The 16,099-nt window shown below is 34.0% G+C and overlaps 1 protein-coding gene across 2 annotated transcripts in view; it reads right to left on the bottom strand.

Moving 5' to 3' along the window:
• The window catches only part of LOC128232632 (uncharacterized), a 68,743-nt gene extending 55,590 nt beyond the window's left edge, over positions 1 to 13,153 (bottom strand). The window contains exon 1 of one of the 2 annotated variants that reach the window (XM_052946300.1): positions 12,712 to 13,153. The gene's annotated coding sequence lies outside the window, so the exon portion shown is untranslated. Of the gene's footprint in view, positions 1 to 758; positions 825 to 12,711 lie in introns of those variants that run through there. The other variant, XM_052946301.1, reaches the window with a different exon arrangement.
• Positions 13,154 to 16,099: the final 2,946 nt, after the last annotated feature.

Genomic DNA, 16,099 nt, shown 5'->3' with positions numbered 1-16,099 from the left:
GGCTCAACATACACCATTTTGGGCATTTTCATGGAAGAGAAACAGCCTTCCAATATTTTTGAACCATTTGAATTTAGGAACTAAGGGGGGGGGGGGGGCGAACGTCAAAAGGTTTTGCCCCTAAGTTATTTCCCCTCTACCCTCAATTCCTGGATCCGCCCCTGATTTGATGTAAATGTTGATATTTAGCTATCCAATATATATCTACCGAGTTGTAAATTCAGATTTTTTCTTGATTATGGTTGAAAGGTATATAAGCCAAAAAATCGCACGCCAAACGTATTTTTATGCATGTACACAGATATATCTTCGTGAGAAACACTGTTTTATTCGAGTATGTTTTTCTACGTACGCCTCAGGTTCGTTTAGAAACGGCACCATCACTTCACTTGAACGGGCTGGGATATTGTCATATAACTGTCATGTTACTCGAAATTGTACTTCTGTAGTTTCATTTTTTATTTTTAACTGTATAATTATTTACATTATTTATCTCATTTATCATCCAACTTCTTCTACAGTAACTCACAACAGAAACATGCTTTTCGTTAAAATTTGTGTTTTCCGTCCAGTACGGTGGTCATCTTCAAACGTTGAAAATCAGTTTTAAACTTCCTAAAACATCTATACTATACTAAACATACTATATTAAAATTGAATTCTTTGTCATAATGACAAACCATTTTTGCAAATTTTTCAGGTTCATTTAGTTTAAGACTTCACCCATTGGTAAGAATATTCATTTAAAATTTACTTACTACATTGACTGCCTGATAACAAGATTTTCTGCGATTTATAACATTTATTTCCACAGAACAGCGAAGACAAAAGTTATCCATGTAATCACTTTTCGGAATCAATTTCGACTTTATTATTCCTGTACAGAAACCCATCATTGTGTTCACGATTTACATGTAGAACAGTAATTCGTACAAAGAAATGTGTATCACGTATAGATCATAGTCACAATTAGGCCATACATTTTCTTGCATGATATGAAATAAAACCGTTTAACAAAAACAACAACATTATATATGTATTAATAGTGTAAATTATTTTACAGACACCTTTTTTGCTGTGCTTTTTGCAATATTCGATTTTTGAGTAAGTTTATTATGAAATCATCCCGCCTTCGTGAAGAGGATGCAAATTTATTTCTTGCAAAGACGCAGTTCGGTTGGATCACCAATTTAACTAGCATCGTCGTGTAACGAATATAAATGCTTGATATAAAAAATGGTAGCTTATTTTATAATAAAAAAAACATCATTTATTTGAAACACTTTTGTAGGCGTTTCAAAATAAATTTCTTGCAAAGACGCAGTATTTCGGCACTAATGAGTACATGCCTTTATCTTAGAAACGAGCGCATGGCACGATTTATCGATAAAGATATTTTAATGAGTGTGTGGTCTATTTTTGGTGTTTTTATTTGTGGATGTGGTAATTATACGTTTGCGTCTCTAGGTTATTGTCGGTTGGGCTCGTGCCTTGTGCCTATTGTTTTATTTTTGACTTTCGACTTCTGGGCTTGTCACTGTGGTTTTCATTGTATTAACGATAACTTGACCATAAATGATACTCTTCGTTGGTAAAACATACGAGGAGTCTGCAGTATTTGCCATATCAAATAATTTTAACAAAAAATGATCTTTAACACCAAATCTATTTCTCAATAGTTTGTGAAGGGATTTTTTATGGTGACAAATATGAGAGAGGAACTCAATGCTTATCAGAACAACTTAGTATGACATTTCTGAGAACATGCTTCACACATCTCACTTAACAGTAAGGCCGGATAGTAGGAATGAGAAGTATTGTCAAGGATCAGATTTGACAGCTGGAATGATGTTTATCCAACCTCAGATAAGTAGATCCAAAATATGACCATCCTAGAAATAATTATCTTGCCCACGGGCAAAGATGAAACAAGTACCCGTATGGAATTTCTTTTTTTATTGTCATCACACAATTACCTCCATTGTCAAAGACCGTCGTCTGTAGCATCATGGAAGCCTTGTCTAGTGGCAATATTTCAAATTTTAATTAATTATTTCTCGCTTCAAATGGCACCATAAGTTTTTTTCATGCCCCGTTCAAGAAATAATGCTGCACTCTACTCAAAACTATTTAAAGAACGATTTGACTATTAATATACTCTGAATCACTGCGCGCATATCCATGACAACCACGAATGATCACATATTTATACGCATTAATTTCACTACGCACAAAAGAGTTCCAGCGAAAAAATACATTTTTACTCTATTTTGTTTAACTGAGGTGGGAGAAAAGGCATCTACCATAGCCGCTTGTGTAAGATAGGTCCATCCAAATCCGAGCGTAGAGTGTTTTGCGGAAACCCCGTTTCCGCAAAACATTCTGCGCGAGGGTTGGGATGAACCTATCTTACACGAGCGGCTATGGTAGATGCCTTTTCTCCCATGGAAGATAGTTATAATCTTTATAGAGAATTTTAATGTAAACCAACAAATAACCATTAAGGCTGTTTGCATCTTAACTGTCTCACTTTACGTTTGAGATTTATTCAAATTGTAATACGAAAACTATATTGTTTAGTTTACAAAAGTTTTGAAAGGCGCCAAGATAGAAACTAGACGCTTTCCCCAGTATGGTATTATATCACGCCTCCGACATAAATGACGCAACGCCATTTGTCCAGAACTGGTCACGCGGTGACCCCATATTTTTCCATATTGGGTCACCAATTTCAAATTGTACAAAAATGGCGTCTATTTTCCGACTCCGATGAATAAATGAAACATTTAAACATGTTAACAGGTATTCGAGCTTCGCTCTCACCCGATATGGTTTCCTTTGCTCCGTATATCCCATATCGGGTCACCTACTAACCCCGCAACTTATAATATTGGATCAATTTAGCAGAAATGTTTTACCGGAAATAATGTTTGTTTAATTCATATCTTATTCATCGGTTGTAAGTTTTTAGGTACAAATAATTCTTCTTCTTCTTCTTAATTCATGTCGTTTGCATATGTTGTTTCACCATTTACGGTTACTCGATATATATAGACTTCTTAATCTCCAGATAGTTAGCAGTGAATGGACTGTCCAAGAGGTTTATCAAGAACTTGAATCGACCCCGTCTGCACCAAATCATTCTTAAAATTTTGCGGATAAGAGTGTGCTGATGTCACTTATTGTTTGTGGAGTGTATTTTTGTCTTTGTGATAGCAAATGTTAGACTTAAAATTAATTACGAAGTCCGACTAGTCTTGAAATGCAATTATGATTGCAACAAAGTAAACAAATTGAAATAAACAAATATAGTATACTATTTTAATTTTGTTTTCATGAAATGAAAACAAGAACTACTGATTTCTTAAGCTTTCGTTTATTTTCTAATTGTGCAATGAATAACCAACGGCGGTCTCATGGTGCTACTTGTAGTAATTTACCCTTTTAAAATACTTTTCTAGAAACACTGACTTCAATTAATAATAAAGTTATATTTATCTTTGACACCTATGTTGCAACCTTCACGGCCGTTGCTTATTTTCGACTTTTAATACCATATAAAAGATGTGTAAAGCACATTCTTACTGTGAAAATTTTCCATAGTGGTATTGTTTTAATCGACGAGGTAAATGATGTTGTATGTCCTTGTAAAATGTTGCTCTGTACCTCGGGATCATTCAACATATTAGTAGTGGTTATGGGTAAAGAAAAGAATTCCGCTAAAGCTGAGATTGGTTGTGTGGCGTTGATAACAGAATCACTTTCCGAATTCTTTGTTGAGTAATCTCAACCGAACAAAGGCATGTCTTCATACTTTGGATACATTTTGTTGTCCCAAATGATGGGACTTAGATTTGTTTTCACTTTAAGGTGAAAATACTTTTCCCCCGATGTCAGTTGTTTTAACAACAGTGTGTGACGAAAGTTACCATGGAAGGGTAATGTCAATAATGATGTTATTCAAGATTGCGGCATACCAACTTTGCACAACGTTTTTGTAAACATTAGTTGCCAATGTAAATGTGACATGCTTGCCATTATCATAAGTTCGAACAATATGCTCCTTCGTTCAAGAAACGATCTGTTGTACACAAATGCCAATGGCATGTCTAGTTTTTGTAATTCTATCAATACCACGAATTTAAAACTGAAGCATATTGACGCACTTCACTTCAGTCTCCTGGTGGTACACGTTTTTCCACTTGAAAAGCATTCCGAAAATATTCATTGTTCTAATGTCTGCCAGTCCTGTGATTTGCAAAGCAAACATGGCTGATTAATTGTCTGTACTTTGCAAAATATAATTCCATATGACATAATCCTATGTTCCTGTCCCAGGCGTGTAAAGCAGTTCGTTTGCTCGACTTTCATGTTTCAGATCAGATTTTGTAGCTGATTGATATCTAAAAACACCATTAATTGCATGAAATGCGGTCGATTTTTGTTGAACGTTTTTGCAAAAAGCAACATAATTGTCCAATGTAACCATTTTGACATTCATATCGTGCGAACTAGTCAGTGCTGGAATTGTTGCAAGCATTTTTAAGAATTTAATATGATCTATTTCTTATTGAAAACTTGTACAAACATAGTTTAATGCAACCTATTAGTGACGGGGGCCAAAAAAGCCCCCAAAATTATCACATGAATGAAAACAGCCATTTTGGTTTGACTTAGACCGTTCACTGACACCAATGTCAGTCCAACACGGTCAATGTCGCATATCACAGTCTTAAGTGGTATTCTGTTTATATGAATACAATGGAAACTACACGATCATGCCCAGCAGTCAAAACATTAAATGAAAACCCTGTTAAGATGAACAGGTTAAACCAGAGACACAAAACCGCACATAACAGCTCCGAAATACTACACAAGTATCCAAACAACTATCAGTGTAAGTAAAACTATTCGAAGAGAAACATTATAAACTATTTTTTTCGTCATAATGCGTTTCAATATATGATGTTTATAATAGTATTACATTTCAATGTTGCAGTCCGATGTTTGATATATGGCAAGAGTTTGTTGCTGGGACTTTGCCATGAAGCTATTGAACTCCAAGTTAAACGGGACTGCCGTCAGGTGTTTGTGACTTTAATTTTCAGTAGTTCACATAATTCATTGAGGTTGAAGCGATATTTACAGCTATATACACACGAGCCATAAAACGTCTGGTAGTTAGATAACTATGATGGTCCAGACTACACCAGGTCTCAAGCTAAATCTTCTGTTCTAACTGCAACCACTGATTGTTATGTCAATGCCAATGCCACTATGGCCAAACGCCCAATACAGCATGTCTCTCGTCAATATTCGGAGCTACACTGGTCCTAGATGACGGTTATATTAGCTATTTGTACTTAACGACCAAACGCGATCATCAGCACATTGCTAATCCGTGGCTAAGAGTTTCATTCCTTACAGCCCGTGCAATAGTCATACCGTAGCAATAGCTAGAAATGAATACTCGCTCGAGAGGAGTAATGTGCCTCTGACTTCAAGCTGACAAGCTCTGCCAACGTTGAAACCTACGTTCGTTAAATAAGGCTCGTACAATTCATTTTCGTTCATAACGCGAGATATATGTACGGCAATCATGATATTTAAATCAATGAACGTATAAAAACATGAAATACTGTCTTTATCGTATAGAACTATTGTTACCTTAACCAGGATTTTTTAATCATCTTAGATAAAACTTAAACTAATGCTAATATAGTCAAAGCATCCAGTATTACCTACGTGTCTATATTAAGAGCAAAGAGAAACAAGCAAACTCGTTGAATTGATATCCCCGGCCTGATTAGGCAAATTATTAAGAATGAAGATCAAGTGTTAGTAAAATTTTCAAACCAAAACATGCAGCACTCCTACTGAAACGTTAACATTTAGAAAGAAAGAATGAATACAAGACAAATAGTTAATTGCGTGTGGGAGCAAGACGTTTAAATTCCTACTAAAAAGCAATGATGTAACCCATTACAAGAGTACAAGGCATCTTAAAATATCTAGTAAAACTACAAAGTCGTTCATTGGATGTATTTGGCATTGTTGATAGTTTTATATGTTCGAGAAAATAAATATGCCAATCCTGTTGTTTTAACGGTGCATGAACTGGAGTTCATTGTTCTATCATACTGATAGAAGCAGAATGACGCATTCCACTCTTTTACATTCAAGGCCATGTAGGCATGAACAATTTCTAGGAATAAGATAAGTACAAAGTGTGTCTTAGAATTAAATTAGAAATAAAACAGCCACAGAAGATGGCTATTAAATGACGAATGTTGTAAAGCGAAACATAGTTCAAAGTTTGATAACTGAATTTATGGATGCGAATATGAGTATTTTGAGATGAAAAAACAACATTTTAATGATTAATTCGAACTTTGGTGGTAGGGCACAGGTGACTTGCATTCTGTTTTGCCTGTATACGATCGGGCATGTATAAGCAAACACACAAAAGCATTTTAGCGAGATACCGTTCGCTCGTTTACACGCAATGGCTACACAATTGCTCTTGTTGCCGCTATTAAACAGTTAAGCTTCCGGTTTAGGTATTTTCGGAAGTATTGACACTCCAGTGAGTCATACTCACATGCAAATTATATTTATAAGGTCCGAAGTACAAATGGAATATTATCAACCAAAATGGCTTTAATAGTTTGATTCTGATGGATCTGGTAGATGGGCTCGATATTATTTTCTTTTTTCCACCCCCACCGTTGAATAAGCCATTGCAATACCCTTTTTATGTTTGACATTTTTCAGGAGTATACTATGCATACCGAAGTGCATCATTAGTAGTAAATGACGTTGAGTAATTGTTAAAATTAATTTATTAGAAACTCGCAAAGAAAATCACTGAGAGGTTGTCCTGTCCGTTTAACGCAGTTCAAAAGTAGTGTTGAATTATACTTTAAAAGACAAGGGTTTTAACATGTTTCGTTAGACGATTATAATAGCGTTAACATGTACATTATTGTTTTAAACCAAAACTCGTTTTATTCAACCTTTAAAAGAAAACAGAATATTAGAACTTTTTCACATCGTTGATAAACATTAAAAATAAAAAAATAAAACATTTTAATAAGCTATTTTAAAGAACACTAACCCGGATTAAGTGGGCATCTCAATGTTAGGATTACACGCTTGATAGTTACGTGGAACGCATTGGTAACTGTAGAAACCGAGAGTTCAAATTTTTCGCCTCGCTTTGAATTATATTCGATCATCTAACTAGGATTTGAAAACCCACTAAATGTGTTTTCTATCTGGAATGATATAGACTCAAGTATCCACTTTTATGGCATTTCAAATGCAAGATTGTATCGCACGTTTGCAGCCGTGAATTCGACTTCTACGTAAACTTGCAACATTTTGGGGATGTTCAATATGAAGTCAACATATAAGTTAAACCAGTGTTTTTCAAAACTTTGCATTTGGCTAAATAGTGTCAGACATTTAAAGCAGACGAAACAGAAGGACGCAGTGGCTTGAAATTTTCCGTATATATTATATATATGACTCCCATCGGTCATTCAATAGCACGTTTTTGCATTTTTATTAAGCGAAATCAAAAATCAAAACATTTATGGCTTTCATTTTCAAATAAATATTTAGTTACTATAAATTCAATGCGAAAAGTGCCTTATCTTAGTGTCAAGAACAGAAAGAAAAAAAGAGTAATGAATTTTGCATAATTGAATTGAATAATAATTTGGAAAATTCGTAAAAGCTTACACCTAGCTATATCTTGTGAAATATACGAAAATATAACAACCTACTAAACAACTACGAAATGACAAAAAACTAGATTTCATCTGTTTTCGATGGTTTCTACAGGGTATGTTTCCACATTAAAGACAGAGTTTCTCGTTACTTAACATTTGATTAAGGAACAAGAGGAGTCATGCTATTCAATAGCTTGTGATCTTCTTACAATTCATTGAACTGTATACAGAGGCAATATAATAACGTAGACGTTAGAATATTAATGCAGTAAAAGTAAAGCGTAATTACTGCATTCAACCTTAAAAAATCAAATCACATTTCCCTAGACCTAACGGTAATATAATTATCCGTTTTGGTCCCGGTTATTCAGAAGACAATGAATACTGCACGAATGTGTCGGATTCTTTTTGTAAACGCAAAACTGTAAGTCATTCTTCAAGCTCAGTTTTATCCCAAGGTTATTGTGTATATGCCGTGGTGGTCTTTCTGGCCATAAATTGGTACTTTCTCATGCCTAATTGGCTTCACGGTAATTTTGGCTTTCTCGATTGTCTGAAAGTACAAAAGGCACGGAAAGTTCTCCGGTACATACGCAATGTCTGCCTTCAACCACTGCCAAATTTACTATTGTGCTTCAGGCAGACCACTGGTTCAGAATCTTTATGAAATAATAACAATGTGTCTTTTTTCAATTGACTTTGTTAAAACACCAAGCAAAGGATTATTGAACTTCTTTTCGGAAAAGGCATCTTTTGTTGTTGATTTTTCAGTCAGGTATGCTATTTTTGTGAATAAATGGACATGCTATTACACTTCAGTAGCTAGAATAGACGAAAAAAAAACCTGTCTTATATTATCATTACAGGAAGATTAAACACTGAAATACATTGTGCAAGCACCAAACCAGACAACGCCAAAACATCTACCAATATATTATTATCGCTACTAAACTAGATATATGTTACATTCACGGTTGAGAATAACCTAACTCAAATTATTTAACAACCGACTTTGGATACGTTTATCACAAAGTTTTTTCATTTAGCAATACGATGACAGAACCCTGATTTATCATATACCTCATATACCTCATATACCTTAACAGTTTGTGAATGACTACAATTTTCTCATCAGGTTTTCCAACCGGGAGAACAATATTTCCTGGAACTGCTCGACACGGAAGAACGTCATTGTTGGCCTCTCCAATTAATAATATATTGACGAGAACGAAATGCCTGCCCATGTCATGCCATTTTACTCCATTTCTTTTGGTGTCAAACTTACTTGATTTAGTGTAATTCACTTTCAATCACACTTAAACTGAACAGTTATTCCATCTGTGTCAGGAAATGTTGCAAAATTGGTGTACTTTTTGTGCAATAGAAACAACCTAATAATGTTTTACGTTGCTATTTTTATGATTATTCCAGAGTTTAAAATAGATACTCAAAGATAAAATTAATCATTAATGCGAATATTTCTCTCGATCTCATTCGGTCTATATCTGTTTTTGACTTCCATGTCAAGTTATAACAGTTTGGACGAATAATAACGCCTGAGCATTAGGAAACTATTGAAATCACAAGGGAATCCATAGCATAAACAGACTGTATAATTTGTAAGAGAATGGAGAAGACAAGTTGTTTTCACAGGGGATGTTTGATCGTTTGAAACAGAATAATGCAACCAATCAAAATAAGTCACCCAGTCGAAACGGAACAAAATACGCTTGAAAGAAATATTGGAATGAATAACCAAGATATATTTAAATCACTGTTTATTCTTTTCACTGATTTGATACATTTACCATTGCCGCTTATGATGAATGCCATTACAATATAACAATAAGGCGTAAAATCACGTGATTAAAATACAGACCATACAGACGAGAGTATCCGCATAGGGCGCTTTGCTGATAAATCAAAGTGTGAACATTGCTTTCTGTATTTAGAATAAAAGGGATATTTTCGAAGAGAAGTACAAAGTACGGTCAAGGTATAATTTGAACTATTTATTGACAGTAATGTTACTTGCAACACGATCAACGAGAGATATCTGAGTACACTTCAGCACTTGTTAGTACATTACCACAACATAAAAGAAATTAGAACCAACGATATTTTCTGTTACTATTAGCAGCACCGCTCCTAAAATAAATTTTGAGATCAGTTTATAATATTATGTCATTTACATTGTTGAAATCAATACTTATTATCCTGTGTGGATCGATGAATGAGCATTTAGAAAACTGTTACACATCTCCTTCTTTCGCTTGTGATTTTAGAATTCTTTCCGATGGTTGCTGCTTTAAATTTAGACGGTTGATCTATCGCAATGTGTGTTTACTGTGTTTATTTTCCTATTTGTGTCAATCTCGTCACAGTGTCAACAAAACAAAAGCAAATTTCTAATTTCCCGCCTTAATTTCCCATACGAGAAATCGACAGTAACTGCAAACCGAATAAGAGTCAATAGTTTAATGTTGAGGCCGACTAGGTCAATGTTATTGCATGACACATATATCGGTACAGTAAGTTAAATTACTATAGTATATGTATTGACAAATTTGAGACAGAATAATACGAATATTGCGCGAACTATCAAGACAAGCTTAAAAGTAGTTATATTGTTTGCATCTAATTGCGTACGAGTGAGCTGACGATTTGGGATGTATAAGATTGTGCGGATCACATAGAAACAGAAGGATTATTGAAAATTACCGACAATCTTATACAGTATTGCTTAACGATACAAATATATGGTGTTTTAGTATTATAACGTTATTATTATTGACAAACATGATGTACACGTACAGAGACGACCAGTTTCGTCGTTGTCAGCTAAGTCGCGTTAAACATTCAAAATTTGGTGCTAATGAAAATTGATATGGACATAAATAAGAAGCCCATTATTTAATCTAAGCTTATTTCGTCCTACGAAGCCTATGAATATAAATATAGAGCTGACCAACCTAGTCAGCCGTTCACATGAACCTTAGCTAGTTCGCACACATGTAAGGAAACCCAACAAGGTGGATTATATCGAAACAACATCACAATAACAAACTCTTGATTTATATGATTTATTCAGGCAAGCTCTTACTTTAAATCTAAATGGACACAAACGAAATTCAAATAATTTACATAAGATTATAAGTATCTCCCATGGCGAGAGTGTAAGGTTACTCCAAACCTGGCGTAGCGTGTTTTGCGTAAACGGGTTTACCAAGTTTCCGGAGAACATCCTGCGCGAGGGTCGGGATTTACTATCTTACACGAGCGGCCATGGTTTGATGCGTTTTCTCCAACCTCAGTTATACAAAATATTGTAATGAGTAGTTTAATTCATTTTCTATATACGGGTACTTTTTTAACATTGCCCTCGGGCAATGTACTCATTAACATATATAGCTGAACAATATATTTCCATAGTATTCTATATGAAATTTTGATTAAAATAGATACATCAATTCTTTCTTTATAATGAAAAAACAAACACCATTTCAACAAAGAAATAATATGATAGTTAGTTGAAACAATATTTATAATGCCACATATAAAACTATTAAATTATTTGGGCATGGAGTTTCTCTGTATCAAGAAATTTGAAACATTGTCAAAACACACACTTAAAAAACAATGCAGTAGGTTTTTGGAAATACCTTATATTGACATAGAAAACAAATATTTCTGGTTTCATTTGAAGGGACTTACCCCAAAAGTTTCTGTCCAATCTTAACTTTTTTATTTTTGTTCAAATTTGCATCCTTTTTATATATATATTTCGTTGCTTTTTGCGCTTTTCCCTCATGTATTTGATATCGCTTTATATTGCTTTCATTGGTATAAAGTGTAAGAAACTGATCCTTGTGTGTTAACTTTGTATTGTTGCTTGTCTTAAACTCATAAATACAGATATTTTGGTAAAAACAACATTATTTAACGAGTTATTCAAGTTTTAGTGCCACTTTGCATTTCATATTTTGTTTAACCTTGAAATTTTCTTCCTTCTAACGTTCGTAAAACTGACTGTCGCTCTAAGCATGTTGGTTAACATAAAGTACAAAACAAGGTGAATGGACCAAATCACATTGGTTGTATAAGGAGAATGTCATTTTATATAGGTGTCGTTAAAGACAAGATTCACTGTTCATGAAAGCAAGCATGAACATTATTATGTTTCTTTTGCACTACTTTATTCGTAAGTAGTCTCCAACCAGAACTTATATATCATTTTGGTCTTAGTACATTTTCAGCGATGTTGTGTAAAACACACATTTCTTTGGAGAAGTCATCTGAAGGTTGAATATCAATGTTGCCTTATAAACTTGAACCAATTTACACACCAAAACTATTGTTTTTTACTTAATTAAACATTAGAAATAATTCATTTCTGATGGGGAAATAAGTGAGATTTAGATTTGTATAAAGAATCAATTAAACTTTTCCTTGAGAAGTGATACATTGAGTTATGTTGTTGTTCAAGTTATGAATGTAAAACTATTTTAATTGTTACAACAAAAACACGGAATGATAGTTTTGAAATGTCAGTATTGGTCCCGTCATTCCCCATCGTGCTGGTAATCATGATATATAGTGGTTGTGACTACTTTGATTATGCATGTCGTTTTCTTTTCAATCATGTTTTACGACAAGGAATATTCTCTTTATATAATTGTGGTAAATTTAATTACAAAAAGTAACCAACATCACAAATTGATGGTGCAGTGTACAAGGTGTACGTGCATGATGTTACCTTTTTTGTTTAAGCAATTTACATCCATTTTGTTGCCATATTTCCGCCATAGTCTGTATAAATCGTACAGCACATGTGCATAATTGTTTTTTTTAAATGAAATGTCAAAACGTGATATTAATTAGTCCACGTACAATGCAAACCACAAAACAGTAATATTTAGTTGTGTACATATTATTTTTTTATAAAATTGTCGCTCACCTTCCTTCGAACACGTACCTGTATAGTTTGTTGGCTGGGATGAAGACAGGTGTTGATACTACAGTTGAGATAATTGTTCAGTAAATCCCGTCAGGTGTTCCTGAATTCCAGTCATACTCCGGCTTACTGATTCCAACACATATAAGCCTGATTTTCAATCATTATGTTTGCAATACTTTTTTCAGTGATAGTTTTCCCACTTTGTTTTGAAATGCAATAATATTTCACAGCATGATATTCCAGGGAAAACTTGTACACCGTATCAATACTAATTAATAGAGTAGTGAATCTCATACAAAGACCAGCCACCCAAACAACATAAACTGACCAAAGATTTCACTCAACGTGAACAGCATTTAAACGAAATGCCTGCAGTCATAAATACACGATGGAACGCTAGAAATGGAATTTCCGATGGTCATAGGCGCTCTACTCGCTGTAAGAGAAACGCTATACCATATTCCAGCCGCGTCAGTTTGGTCCCAAAGAGAATTATGTGCTGGTACGTATACATCCGATACATACCAAACAATGCAACTACTTTTCACCTAACAAGATTTTCTGGCCATGGCCAGATCAAGGTGTTAATGAGGGGTGATTCAATAGAAGGCTTATTTGTACTCTAGAAGTATTGATTGGAACTGCAGAATACAACCCTGAGATATTAATTGTTCGGATCTTTACGCCACATTTATATTTTATACGCAATTAAGTTTGTTATTTGTTTGTAAAGCGTTCCTTTTGAAAGTAATTGGATTTATAAAGTAACTTCTTTCCAAGCATTAACATACATAGTATGTAAATATACGCGAACTACATTTATACGGTCAATTCTCTTAAAAATGGCGGCCATATTGTCCGCAAAAAGTATTTATTGCTAGAAAGATATATTAAAATAAGAATGACCGACCTTTGTCATAATTGGCATATCAAATGTATATATTGAGGGTGCTGAGGATGTTCATTTTAAGCCTTTTTCTCTTTTGGGCCCTACTTTAATGTAATGACTCTTTTGTGTGTGAGAAGAGCGCATACGAACAAACATGCATTACACCGTGTATAAGAATTGCGTGCGTTGCTCCTTTTTAGTGGCGGGAAAACGAGAACTGGGGATGATTTAAGAAGACTATCATAAAATGTATCGCAGGGCAGCATTAGAAGTAATGAAACAATCCAAGTATACAAACGTCGAAAGGCTGACAAACCTATTAATAATATTGCCTCGATGAAGAGAAGTTTTAGACAGTTTTAAAGAGATTTAAAAGTTTAGCAGTTTCACTGAAATAGAATTGAAACTGGCTGAAATGTTTTGTATGAACCAGCTAAACCTTATTAAGCACTTAATTTACACATTTTGCAATGTACATCTCGAGGAGTTAAAACAGCGCACTACTTCTGTTGAAAATCTCTCCTAGGTAAAAATCGCCACAAGATTTTTTGATGCCCAAGTCCTTCAAACATAAGGTGGCATATTTTTGTAGTGATCATGATAGCAATAAGCTAAACAAATACCACAGGTCAATCAGAACATTGTGCAACAGAAAGATTGCTTCAGTTTTCTATATCTTACAAATGTATTAATTTACATCGCATTTTGGATGACACTATTTGCATGAAAACAAAGGTTATTTTATGTTTATTAATAACTAGAATAAGGTACAGGGTATTTGAGAGTATTTACATAAAGTTATAGATAGTCTTAAATAAATTACATGTTACCAGTAACATTTTGTTTCTAATAGACGGAATGGTGCAGTTTTATGAACATGAGTCCAAAATACATCCGAAATATTTCCGTCCCATCACATTAAGAAAGTAGAATATTTCGTATTAACGACTGCGCTAGGATCGGCATAGGCAAACCAGAGTATGGGTGGTACTTATTCCAAAACATGTTTTTTGTTTGTATACCATGTAAAATTCGCATGACATCGGATACACTAGTTAAGGCAATGGCCTAATTTGAAATCAAACTTTGTTTCTTTGGTGATCCTCTTCCTTTGTTTTTTTTTAATCCGTCGCGGCAGGTCAAAATGGCAATTATAGAGCTATTTAGCTCTATAACCGTATGAATTTGTTTAGAAATATTATGAATCATTTTATTGTTGGTTTAACCAAACTTCCCTAAGATATATCATTTTTTGTTAAAGACTTAAAAGTATTGCAAATTCATGTGATGCAATGGAAATGAGTCTGTCGATCCAATAAAAACGTTATGTTTCAAATTCGCATAGTTGTTTATTTTACATTTTGACAGACCTATAGACTTTTTTCTTTTTTAGATAATTTATGTATCAAACAACTATTCTTTTAAACATTGCTGTTAACATTTTGTGTCCACTCATTGATTTGGGTTTATCGGATGGCCACGCCATCGCGGTCTTGAATGCATAAAGGAAGACATAGGTGATATGTTTTATTTTCCTTGAAATCTCTTCAAAACGAATGAGTGAATTCATTCAAAAATGAATGAGTGAACTTATTCACATAAAAAAGTAAATAAATAACAAAAAATAGTGCAGTGATATTTTAATTGCAACAGTAAATTGCAGTTGTAAATTTATGCAAATTTATGGTTAACCACAAAAGGAAAACAAAGAAAATTGAAAACATAACATAATCAAGATAAATTAATATGACGCAGACCGTTTTGAAATTGATTGCATCTCTGTCAACAACCGCCGTTTGTGTTTTCGCACATTGGTTTCGAGTTATCTCTCCTGTTGTAGGCTAGTTACTGCTGTATTTTCTTTAATCTGATTGTGAACGAAAACTAGGTTGCTAAAATGTTTTCAAATGTTGATTTTTAGCTTGTACGCCCTTCAGCTTTAATGATACGTTCATTAACGTACCTGATCTAAGACATATGTGACACTATTTTGGTAGTATAAACTCTTCACTGCGAGTTGTTTTACATACACTAATTTTCCTTTGTTAAGAATGAGTCCTTAGTCGCTGTATCGTAATATGTACAAATCGACGTCAATACTGCACAGTTATTTCGAAGGATTTTTTTTCAAATAGTTTAGTTAGGTCGTATTTCTTTTCAAGTGGCGCGATGGCGTTTGTTACTTATTACACAATATTTGTAATTTAATACAGATGCCATGTGTTACAAATTCAAAAAAGTATTTGTTACTTTACCCTCACATTTTAGCTATGCACACTTCTTTGCTTCATTAGTACGACTGAAAAATTGTCTAATATATCACATTTTAACACGAACCAGGAGTCATGATCGAGAGAACAATCCAGTAAACCTAGGAAAACAGGTGAACAGGATCTTCACCGATAATTTCACCGTCATAGCCGCCATGCAACTACTACAAGCTTCACGCATGCGAAAAGGTAACTCGAATCTTTACTATTTCAATTTTTCGTGAAATAGGCTTTGTACAAAAACTGT

This window comes from Mya arenaria, chromosome 4 (genome assembly GCF_026914265.1).
Source record: "Mya arenaria isolate MELC-2E11 chromosome 4, ASM2691426v1".
In the NCBI taxonomy this organism is placed as follows: domain Eukaryota; kingdom Metazoa; phylum Mollusca; class Bivalvia; order Myida; family Myidae; genus Mya; species Mya arenaria.
This window is presented reverse-complemented; position numbering and strand designations above follow the sequence as displayed.